The following is a 13,165-nucleotide window of genomic DNA, read 5'->3' as shown; positions in this document are numbered from 1 at the left end:
GTCAACTCTAAGTGCTTTACCCTTTTACAACTTAAAAAATAAATGTGTTATTATTGTTTATATGTGTATTTAGCAGACACCTTTATCAAAGCAACTTCCAAAGCAAGTTAAAATAAAAACAAGAAGGATTAGAAGGTACAACAGAGAACAAGATAAAAACTGAGCAAGAGGGAGTTGTACAACTACTGTACGATTTTCCCTGCAACTAGACTAGGATGCAACTAACGCTCCTAAAGTTATTTGTCAGTATATCAGCAGCTATCCTGTAGAAGAGACACTAAGCAGTTCCAAAATCTTTAATGAAAATGTACATTTTTAAAGACACCTAAACATCCATAAACTGGATGCAGTTCAAATAGCCAAAGGGAGTTCATTCCATAGAATAGAGAAACATTATCCAGTCTTATCACTACTGGCGGTCAGCAGGCAAGCAGGTGCAGAACAGATATGTCCTGAAGGGATACCCAAAAACTGGAGATATCGACGAGCAGAGCCATTCAGAGAACTGTAGGTCAAGACAAGAGTTTTGAACTGGGTCCTTACAGCAACAGGAAGCCAGTGAAGAAACCAAAGCAGAGACGTATTGGGCAAATTAATTGAACAAGTGTACTGAAGTGTACAGATCAGAGTCCAGAACAGAACTGATTTGCTTGTCACAAAGATGGTGGTTTTAAGGACAAGCGGAGGAAGTGATGTCATCAAGAGGGCTGGAACCGGAAGTAGTGTTATTGGGCCCTGGACCGGAAGTGGCGTCATCCATGGCATGGCCATCCAAGTGGTGTCATTGGGGTCAGGCAGAATCTCTTGTAACTGGTCTGCAGATAACTGAGAAAAAGAGTTAATGCACTCTGCCACCCCCTGGTCTGGCATGGAATTACTGTCATTTAGGCCTTTTAGATGTCTCCCATGTGAACGTGTGTGACAATATGAAAACTGGAAGCCATACAACCTGATAAATGTTAGATGTGTAGTTTCAGAAGGCATACAGACCTGTACTTACTCAAATATCTCTGGTCAAGTCAAATCATATCTTTCATTTCATTCATGCTTATCTCAATATGGCTGCCGAGTTGTGCTCTTCATTGTGCTCTCTTCATGGCCATGGCGTGTGAGAGAGAGAGGGAGGGAGGAGCAAAGTGACCAGCTTTATCCATTCCTGTTCAAATCCTTAGATCAATGAGGCGTTGTGGTACAGAATGGCCTCTGATTTAAAACTGTTCCCAAAAAGCCATACTGCAGACCAATGGCTGCTTGCAATGCCTTTTCACACACGCCCTCAAGTAGTGGATACCATTTTTTTAGCTGAAGCTTGCCAGCTACTGTAGGTAGTTTTCTGGCCATCCTGCGTGGGTTGGTTTATAGAAACGTCCTGCGTTGAATCCCCCTTGCCAAACCAGTTTGGGACACCTCCTCCCCCAGACCTGTGGGAAACTTCACATCCTGAGTCAGTCCTGAAGTCCTAAGGGTCTGTTAGTTAGACATGAAAGTACAACAAGCCTAATGAAGCTCTAATAGTGCAATTGGTATGTTTAGCTTACAAAATAAAGACATGCAAAATATTTGTCAGCTTATGTCCAAAATATCACTTCATCGTAAGAACCAAAGGGCAAATCAAATCATAAGTTATTATTTAGTGTAAAAGTCTAGAAATCTAGTAATTTTGACAATAATGTTGAAATGAGAAAACTGCAAAATAAATGACTGTCTTTAACAAGTCTTTTTGTTAAAAAAAATAATGCCAAATGAACTGTAAGCCAGTCATAAATAACCTGGCAGCCATGACATCAGATGTCTTCAGACTTCTGAAACTGGCACCCGTATTATCACTAACAAGAAAACAAATTAATAAATACAAACAGGACAAGTACGCTAAATACAAATCATAATTTAAAAAGGAATTGCCTCCATAGATAAATTCCCTTATTTTACGATGTCGTAGGCTAATTTAAGAGCTGATTGGCTGAAGATGAATGACTTTAGTGTTGTTTTAGATATAACATAAAAACAATGAATATCACACTGACTGACTAAAAGTGTTTGGGCTGATTGAAGTCTTTTTCAATAAGATTGTGTTAGCTTTCTTGAAAGATTAGTCTTGTAGTATATGTTCACTTTTATTATGTGTGTTTTTGTCTAGTTTCGGGTTTTTTACACTTAGGAAAACCATTTCTGACCTTAGTTTTCACTCTCAGTTTCATTGTGTGTGTGTTATTTGTTTTACCATCATCATTTTATTTACCTGACACTATACTGTTCGTGCATGATCACGTTTCTTCTGCTGTTATTATGAGAGTCAAAAGCCCTTTTCGGACAGGATTAGTTTTACACCAAGAGATGGCGTAAAGTAGTTTTAACTGGAGGACTTCTGTAATTTTAGTCCCATCCGAATAACTCATGTCAGTAACTATTTATGGATTGTGCGTTCATGTCTCAGGAAAGATTACAGAGCCTTTTACCTTCTATAGAAAATGCATAAGAAAACAACCCCAGGTTAAACGACTCGGTGTCGATGTCGGTAAAATTTTGTCATTTTCTGTGAAAACTGCATTTTTGGATTTTTGAGGTTTCCGTAGGAGGCAATTGAATACCTTGTCCGCACTCTGTGTGACACACATGACTGATTCATGCTGCCTCTGTCAACTGGACAGCTTGCGGGACAAAGAAGCTGGTTGCCGCTCTGATTCTTATCTTGTTATGAGGAGGAGCAATAGTTATGTAGATACAATGCATGCGTCTGTTTTCAGGTGACAACATTGCATGACCGTAGAAATCATGTCTAAACTCTACATTTTCCAGGCATATCTTATCCTATGCAAGTCCATGGTAAAAAAATTACCAATGTTTTGTGGTGACAGTGACTTTACAGAAATATGTCTTGAAAGCTTATCCCATCTGAATAGAGCTTAATTCACGTCACCACTAGTTCTGGTATAAATATGGCCTCATGCATCAACTTTGGTGTCCCTCATGGATAATCGTGACAATTACATTTTTACTATTAGTTATCTTATTTTACAAGTAGGCCTTAATGTTAGGTTTCTCTGGCTTTAACTTTGGTTCTGCCATTTGAGTAATGTCCTTCTCCTTGCCCTTTGGTTTTGTTCATTTTGATTTTCTGTATTCCTGGTTTAGACTTTTTGCTTTTTGTATCTTGGATCACTGTTAAGTTAATTCTCTGCTCACAACAATCATTGGGCACCTGTACAGTTTCCATAACAATTCCCATGTAGTTTTCTACGATGTTTTTAAAGGTAGTTGATGCTGATAAATAAAACAGAAGTGCTTATAGTAGATGAAGAAGAGAGTGAGTAGCCTGAAGTTAGGTGACTGAAGAGAGTCATCTATCAGTCCACTAGACAGAGAAACAGAGAGAAGGAAAGAGAAATGTGACCTGAGTATGTATGTATGGGTGTGTGCAGAGTGGGAGGTGTAAGAGATAATTCCAGCTCATGGGTACTCACGTTTGTTGTTTTCAAGGTGTTCTTCATGGCCAAAAGACCAAAAAAGTTTACTTTGAGCATCAAGTTTGAGGAGCAGCCTAATTTTGTTATAACTGAACAGAACACAGGTCAGCCACAACAATTAAACCACAAGTCTAGTATGTTGTAGGTACTCTCCTACCATCAAAACAGCTCTGAGTTGTTGAGCCATAGTCTTCACAAGATCTCTGATGGTGTCCTGTTGTATCTGGCACCAAGTCATTAGAAGTAGATCCTTTATATCCTGTAAGTTGCAAGGTGGAGCCACCATTGATCAGACATGTTTTTCAGGACATCTTACAGATGCTTCATCAGACTGAGATCTGGGGAATTTGGAGACCAAGTGAACACCTTGAAGTCTTTGTCATGTTCCTCAAACTATTTGAGACCAATTTCTGCAGTGTTGCAAGTCATATTACCCTGCATAGTATGCGGTCTGCGAAAATCTTTAGGTGGGTGGTATGTGTCAAAGTAACAGCCATATGAAGGCCTGGACCCAAGGTTTCCCAGCAGAACATTACCCTGAGCAACAGACTGTTTCTGCTCGCTTACCTTCTTCCCATAGTGGATCCTACTGCATTCTCTCCCCCAGATAAACAATACCCATGCACCTGGCCATCTACATGATCTAAAAGAAAATGTGATTCATCAGACTAGGCCACCTTCTTCCATTGCTCCATTGTCTAGTTCTGACACTCATGTGCCCATTGTAGGTGCTTATGGCATTGGTAAAGGATCAGCATGAGCACTCTGAATGGTCTGCAGTAATCCACAATGCACTGTGTGTTCTGACACTCCTCCCTCATGGCCAGCGTGAAGTTTTTCAGCAATTTGTGCTACAGTAACTCTTCTCTTGGATCAAACCAGCTGGACTGGCTTTCTCTTCTCACACACATAAATTATCTTTGGACACTCATGACCCTGTTGCCGCTTCACTGGGTATCCTTCCTTAGACCACTTTTGGAAGGTACTAACCATTGCAAAATGGGAAGATCCCCCAAGACCTCCCATTTTGGAGATCCTCTGACCCAATCATCTAGCCATCACAATTTGACTCTTATCAAAGTCACTCAGATCCTTATGCTTACCCATTTTTTCCCGCTTCCAAAACGTCACCTCTAAGAACTGACTGTTCACTTTTTGCCTAATATATCCCACCTTTTGACAGGTGCCACTGTAACAAGATAATCAATGTGATTCACTTCACTATTCCATGGTAATGTTGTGGCTAATCGGTGTAAATACATCTGAGTAAACAAAGGGGTTGAACTGCAGATTTTGCGTGTTCATCTTGGTGCTCTTTGCAATGAGTAAGCAGTAAGATGTTTATTTAGAAAAGCTGCTCAAACAAATATGATTAATGTTTTCTGGTAAATGTTGTGTTTGTCTAGACTTTGTTTGTGCAAACGTCTTTTCCACTGCGTGCCTTTTGAGAATAATGAATGCATCAGGGAGACAGTGGTCATTATGATGGATGTTTGTACATACGCCTCTGGATGACCAACCACAGGTACAGAATGTCACCTCAGACATTAGCTACTATCCTTCAGTTGCCACTGACACCCACCCACTTTCCTTGTTTAATGTTTTGTACCAGCGTACAGAGCTGGAGTTGCTTTGGCAGACCTCAGAAAGGTCCATTAGTCACTGGAAAACAGATAATGCCCTTTTAATTGCCTCATTTTATATAACTGAAGCTGCTGTACTCCACTGCCCAGCCCATGTGCTCTGCTTTTTCAACAATGTCCATTTATTGAAGCCATGGCAGGTTGCAGCTTCAGCAACTCTTGTAAATGCTCTGCATTTTCATGTTAATGGACTGTGAGACAATGGAACAAAAAGACAGCACGAGGAAGGTGCTGAAACAATTCAAAATGCATCAAACATGGTTTAGGATTGATAATGTGAAGATGGAATGAAATGACAACAAGCTAGTACAGAACTGAACACTGCCCTACATTGGATATCCAGGGAGGGGACCTGTTTGACACTGGAATGCCTGGGACAGCTGGCAATAGCGACAGCAAAGACCAATAAATATCTAGCAAGTGAGAAATAGAGGAAGAAGGGACATCCTGCACTTAAAGAAGTAGTGCACCTCCTACTACTATGGAGACAGAGGTCTTGTTAAAGTAAAGCATATTATTAAAATTGATATTGTGAAATAGAAAGGGAGCATTCTGAGAAGATATTACCCTTATCAGGGCTTTCAGCAGAGGGTGGATAGCCCAACACATTCTCAGAGGGCGCCAAATGAGGATGACAGGGCCACAGTGAAAGGCCTGCAAGCTGACAAGTCATACCTGGAACCATGCTGGCTTCATAAGACACTCAGCTACCCAGAAGCAGAGAGGATGAGAGAGAGATGCCACCAGGAGCTGCTGATGTATATGTTCTGATGGTCTTATAACTTCACAGGGCCACCCCATACTCCAGATGGGGTATAAAGGACACCCTCTATTAGTCCAGTGTGATAGAGGCATGGAACCACATTTTGGTCATATCATGGTCATGATGCCAACATGTCACCTAGATTTCTTAGGATTATTTGCAATGAAGTCTTGGTTCACAAGAATAATAAGTTTGATTTTATAGCAGAAGTTTTAGTGTCCTTAATCATTCTACAGTTTCTTCAGGTTGTCTGTTTTCATGTTGTCTTCTCATTTATTTTTAATTATGTTGTCCATTATAGCAACAACAACAACAACATTTATTTATATATTACATTTTCATACAAATGATGTACCTCAAATTGTTTTACAATGAAGAAAGAAAAATATAAAAATAAGAGTAGGCAATGCTAAGTAACAAAGAATACAGTAAGGTCGAAGGCCAGGAGGTCAGAAAAAAAACTCCAGAGAGCTGGAGAAAAAAAAAGAAACAAAATCTGCAGGGGTTCTAAGGCCACAAAACCACCCAGTGCCTACTGGGCATTCTAATTAACATAAATGACCTCGATCAGTCCTCATGGTTTTCAGGCTTCACGTGGAAGAACTAAATGATGATGATCATGTGGACTTCTGGCCTTCAATCCATCGATGTAGGGACTGCATGGTGCTTTGATCGGGTGGTGGTGGTGCAGATCGCCACCACAGAAAACCGGAAAAAGAACAACAAAGAAAGTAGGGATTAGTATGGATTGTGTAGCCATGAAAAAAATATATAATTAAATGCATATACAGAATATAAGGGTTACACTAAAATGAAGATATGAGAAAGCCATGTTAAAATAATGGATTTTTAGCAGTTTTTTAAAGTGCTCCACCATATTAGCCTGGCCAATTTCTATCAGTAAGCTATTCCAGATTTTTGCTGCATAACAGCAGAAGGCCGCCTCACCACTTCTTTTAAGTTTAGCTCTTGGAATAATAAGCAGACACTCATTTGAAGATCTAAGGTTACAATTTGGAGTGTAAGGTGAAAGACATTCTGAAATATAGGATGGAGCAAGATTATTTAAGGCTTTGTAAACCATAAGCAGTATTTTAGAGTCAATTCTAAATGCCACAGGTAACCAGTGTAGTGACATCAAAACTGGAGAGATGTGCTTGGATTTTCCTTTCCTAGTTAAGATTCTAGCACTGCATTCTGCACTTGTTGCAATCGATTGATGTCTTTTTTGGGTGGTCCTGAGAGGAGTGTAGTAAAAGTAATCTAGCTGAATGAAAACAAAAGCGTGAACTAATTTTTCAGCATCTTTCAAAGTTATAAGGGGTCTAACTTTTGCTATATTTCTTAAGTGAAAAATGTTGTCCTGGTAAACAATAATTCTAATGTTCTAATGTTCTACCCCTAAATTATTTACCTCTGTCTAGTTTATTTCTAGTACAATCACTATATCCATTTTTGCCAATCACTAAGATTTCTGTTTTCTCCTTATTTAATTTGAGAAAATTACTACTCATCCATTCAGAAACACAAGTAAGACATTGGGTCAGTAAATCAAGAGAGTCAGGGTTATCAGGTCACTAATGATATACAGTTGTGTATCATCAGCATAGCTGTGGTAGCTCATGTTATGCCTTTAGATAATCTGACCTAATGGAAGCATGTAAATCAAAAAGAGCAGAGGACCCAGGATAGAGCCTTGTGGAACACCAGGTAGAATATCATGTGTCTCTGAAGTATAATTACCACAACTAACAAAGTATTTTCTACCTGTTAATTAAGAGTCAAAAATTCTATTCCATAGACTCAGGCTTAGGTAGCACAACAGAAATGCTTTTCAAAGAACGCAACCATCTTGTAGGTAGATTTTTTTTTTTTCCTTATGCTGGCCCGAAGTGAACTGGTCTTTCACCATTCCTGGCCCCTCTTTGTAACAGACAATGACCTCATGAATACATGTAAGAGACAATTGATTTTCTTGAGGCTGTGGCCAATGGTCAGGCTGTGAAAGAAATAGGAAAAAAGTCAGTGCACCAACTGAGCTACCTCATTTTTTTTGTAGTCACTGAGCCAAGGAAAACAAACAAAACTCATTTAGCACTTCTAACCACACAAGAAGAATCAGGCATAAGTAAGGCCAGCAGTGCAAACTGTAATGCAGTAAGTATTACGGTTGTATCAGGAGATGCTATGACTCCATTGGCAGCTGGTTTCAGAATAAGCTGCCATCTTCTGTTTTTATTGTGTCTCAACAGGAAGTGGTGGGGCTATCTCAAGTTTAAGGGGGGAGCTAGGCATCTTCATGGGACAGCCTCTTGGAACTGCATGTGAGACAGAACACAATGTTAGCGACGGCAACCCTCATCTCAGGGGTGGTACTGCTTACCTTGAAAGAGCCAGGAAGGTGATCTCCAGGCACACATGTGTGACACACAGCCACTCGAGACTGATTAGAATCCTGGGGACTTCCAGTTCATTTTTAGAGTGTGTCCTTCTTGTGATCATTCCATTAATTCATGAGGCATCTGGTGTCTCTGACCCCTGTGTTTCTTCACATACTCATGGCTCATTCCTCATGGGGAGAGGGGGTGAACTGGCATAGAGTATAAATGTAACAATATAAGAGCTCTTTTGATAAATGGAGCTGAGAAGATGTGCTTTTTAAAAAGAGGAATAGAGAATTGCCTATAATAAAACAAGAGGCCTCCAAACTAATGAATACTGCCAAATATGACTCAAGTTGGAAAATGTCTGCATTGTGTACAATTCAGGTGCAGGTAGGGATTTGAAAGTTGGAACCTTTTACAATTTGTACTTTCTTCAAAGAGTTAGTTATCATATTTTTGTCCATTAAGTATTTTGTGACAATGAGTTATATTCAAAAATAACAGCGATGAAAGAACACAACTGTATGTGTTAGTAGACTAAATAAAATACACACTTTTTATCAGCACTTAACAATATGGTGTAGTTGAAAATGTAACCAAGGCAGGCTTCTGATGGCTCAAGAGGTTTCATACACAGCAGTTTCCAATTCAAGTGATGTCAAAAGCTCATCAGTTGTTGTCCTGTTGATAGGTGTTGGTTGTGGAGGGCCTATGACGCATTGTGATTCATATTTCTTAAACATAACAGTTTTAAAAGAAGTACACAAGAGTTAAAATCTGTTTACCGGGTATATTCACATATAAGTTATGTCTTGAAACACTAAAAAAAATCAGACCCCGACTTATATGCCCGTTCAAAAATGAGACACTTAAATTTTCATTTTTTTTTTACATCTTCTTGCCTCCTCCAATCTCTCATCAGTTTCTTAGACTGTCAAATTTTGTTGCAGCAGTGCAGTTACCAGTTTATTTTACTACTTCAACGACGTTTAATTTAAAACCAGCTTCATATTTTCTTCTGATCAAACGCTCCATTGTAGATAAGGGATGCTCTTACGATAAAGGTGTATGAGGGTATGAGAACAAAAAACACAAAACACGGCAAACGTCGCTTCAGAATAGTTTGGGTATTACCGTGTGGTCACATAGGCACAATACATAGAAAAACGAGGCAATGTGCTCCGTGGTTACTCTGTCAGGTGGGCGTTAGCATATCATAATCTCTTGGACCAATAGTGTGTGTTTAGTGCTTCGACTTATAAGACCGACATTATAAAATGCCAGAAATTATATAGTAAAATCAAGTCCCAACTTATCCACGAGTATATACGGCACTTCTTATTCTCAATCTGTTTAAGTCAAGCCATTCAGGTGCCATTTGTTCCCCAGATAAAATATGCACACATTATCAGGAGTCCACATGATGCAACAGAAAGTGGGATTCATCTGACCAGGCATCCTCCGTCCATTGATCCAAAGCCTAGTTTTGATGCCTGCAGGCCCATCACTATGTGTCTTGTCACATTACTCCCTTAACCATCATTAAAATCAACTGCGGTTTGTGCCACAGCAGCCCTTCTGTTGGTTAGTACTGGATGGGATACTCTACAATGACCTGCGGCACCAATGTGGCTAAGCCGCACAACACCTTCACTGCAGTTTGATGTTTTTCCTTCCTTGTTCCACTTTTGGTAGTTACTTGCCATGGCTGACCATCCATTCATAATGATTTGGGCCTTTTGACCTTTACACCTGCTCAATACTCCTACACTCAACACACTGACTACAAGTGCCTAATGTCAGCTTACCGTCCCTGACCTTGACACACAACGTTGCTACGAGACAGTCAGTGCCATTCGCTTCATGTGGGATTGATCAGAATGTTTTGGCTCAACAGTTGCCCCACACGTGTGCATGGGAGGCAGCTAAAGGGCTGAACTGAGGATAATTTCACACCAGATCAGGGGGTGGCAGAGTGTGCTAATCCTTTCTCTCTTTCAATGCAGACCGATTACGGGAAATTTCACCTGGCTCCAATGATGTCACTTCCTGTTCCGGCCCAGTTGACATCATTTCCAGTTCTGGCCCCAGTTACGTCATTTCCAGTCCCAGCCCCGACAACATCATTTCCTCTGCCTTCCTTTAAAACCGCCATCGTTGCCTCATCCAAGCCAATTTGTTGTGATATATGGCCAGCCATTCATCCCGGCCAATACCCCCAGGCCACCAGATGGAGCCCTTCCTACAGCATGGAGGTGCCCCGAATTCCATCAGGGCATCATGGACATTGGAATTTTCCTGTACAGCCCTGCTGGATAACGTCGGGGCTGCCATGGGACGCTGCAGGGAAGCTCAGAGACTTGTATTTTCCCAACAGCCCAGAAATACATTCCAGTCACATGGACAGAGGAAATGACGTGCTTCCGGGTTGAAGAAGAGGAGTTTTTACCTGACCTGGAAATGCTGGATAATCACATGGACTGAAGGATCCGAGGCACTTCCTGGTCATGATCTATAAAGGACTGTGGGAGATCCCAAACGAGCGAGATGAGTCGGGAGGAAGGGTGACAACGCGTCTGGGAGAGTGGAGGATTTATTGTTATTGTTATTGATTATTAATTTATGAGTATTGTGGAGTGGAGGGTGCTTTGTGCACTGTATAGTTTAAATAAATGTAATTATTGGACTTTTACCTGGTGTCTGGTGTCTGATCTGAGGGTTCAAGGGGACGACAACGCCCCCATCTGTCACACTGTACATAATTGTGCAATCAATCTACCATTTTGCAGCCGCATTCAAGCATATGGATAGCTGCCCCAAACCTTTTTGACACAGTGTTTATATAGTAGAGTCCTTCCTAGTAACTATACGGCCTGGTATCAAACTTTAAATTCAGTTCAATGAAAAAAACAATCATGGACCAATTTTATTTGCTTCAAAGTCTTTCCTGCCAGGTGCTGTGAAGAAAGTTAAAGTGGAGGAGGCTGTTCAGTCAGTTGTCCTCGCATAAGACCTCTGGGGTCCATGCAGCCAGCACCATCACTAAGGTGAAAGGTTACTATACAATTTCCCTGCCACCGGAGGAAAAATGGCCATTGGTAAATCAATTAGGAGGGTCATTGTTAGAGGAAAAAGTACATCAGGTAAGCCAATGTGTGTTTTGTATTAAATAAAATGAAGTTTTAATACATTCTTTTCTATCATGGTGCAAGTTGGACTGACATTCAAGACATAATTTCCCTGTACTCTCTAAATGTGACAACACTACTACTGCTGCTACTACTACTACTTTCTGGTAGACTTGTCAAAAGCATTTTTATGATAATACCACTACTAAAAATAATATGTTATGGGCAGTATGATGGCACCCTGTCAGTGCTGCTGTCTAAGAAGTCCAGTGTCCTGGGATTGAAACCCATGCCTGGACATTGTCTGCATGCTCGTCCTCCCTTTGTGTGCCACATTGACAAAGAAGTGCAGGTGAGGTTGTCAATTTCAAAATGGCCTCGTCTGTATGCGAACAGGCAATGTGATGGAATGGTGTCCCACTCAGAGCTTTTTCCTGTCTTGTTCCCAATGCTGCTAGACAGATTCCAGCCCCTAACAACACTTTATTGAACAAAGTGATTTTGAGAATTTTATGGAACGCCTTCCTTATACTCAACACTTCAGAGGAAAAGAGAAATCCTGAAATCAGTACCTTCCAATATGAGTGCCTACCTAAAAACAGAGTTTTTTTTGTAGTTTTTTGGTGAAGAACCTCTTTCTTTTTTTTCATGCAGAGTGCAATAATATTCACCCAAGGGAAATTAAAAAAGTAATGACTGCGTTGTGCAATTGTCACTGAGAGGTCCACTGTGAAGGGCTTGTTAGTGGCTATTAGAGAGCAAGGCACCATTTTCCATTTATAAAACTGATTGCTTCTCTGTTACAAAAGCAAAGCCCCAATCAAGATTTGGATATGGAACCCTGAATGATAAATGAGGCCAAATTCAGAGACTAGAGAGAAAAGAAAATCCTTTTTGCAAGCGGTAACCAGTGTGATCAATCAGTGTCGCATAGAGGCACACTACTTAGTTTGCCAAAATTAATGAAAAGAAAAGGAAAATACTGTACTATAAGGTCAGGTGGATTTTTATTACTTTCTGCAAAAATCTTTCAAGTGCTCTCATCTAGTGGGGTTTCTGCCTTCTTAAGAGAACCGATAATAAAAAAAAACTTCCATATGGCTCAGTTCTTCAATAAAACTCTGAAGAGCCCAGTTTCACAATTGGCGTCTCCCACTTTAATTAGTGAAGTGAATTTATTGAGACGTGCCTTTGATGTTTTTTCATTTAAGCCGTGAGTTGATTATAAGCACTACTGAAATAATTAAAATCAAGAACTGCTACTGTAGATGGATATTGAATGCATAACTTAGCCGTGTGATTTTATGTTAATTTTTCTGGCACTGAGATGTATGTATTGAGCAGCAGAATTCAACCTTTGGCACAGCAGTGGAGTGGTTAGCATTGACTGCTCCACAGACAGAATCTAATGAAAGGTTATGGAGGCCAACAGGAAGGTAGAAAGCAGGCCTGGATTACTTGCCCGTTCAGTTTAAAATTGTCTATAAACCTAAATCTGCACATCTACCAACAGATCCTGGCGGATAGTTCTGGACTTGAACCGACACTTCTGTGCTAGGAGGTGGCAGCATTCACCACTGCGCCTCCGTGTTACTCAACTGACAACTGACCGTTTTCAATATTTCTGACCCAGTGAGGCAAGGGAAAAGGATCATCAACTATACAATACAATACAATACAATACAATTTATTTTTATATAGCCCAATATCATACAAGAAGTGGCGCAATAGGCTTTAACAGGCCCTGCCTCTTGATGGCCCCCCAGCCTTGACTCTCTAAGAA

The sequence above is a fragment of the Polypterus senegalus genome, chromosome 4, assembly GCF_016835505.1.
Source record: "Polypterus senegalus isolate Bchr_013 chromosome 4, ASM1683550v1, whole genome shotgun sequence".
NCBI classification, from domain to species: Eukaryota; Metazoa; Chordata; class Cladistia; order Polypteriformes; family Polypteridae; genus Polypterus; species Polypterus senegalus.
The sequence above is the reverse complement of the archived record's forward strand: the minus strand, read 5'-3'. Positions refer to the sequence as shown.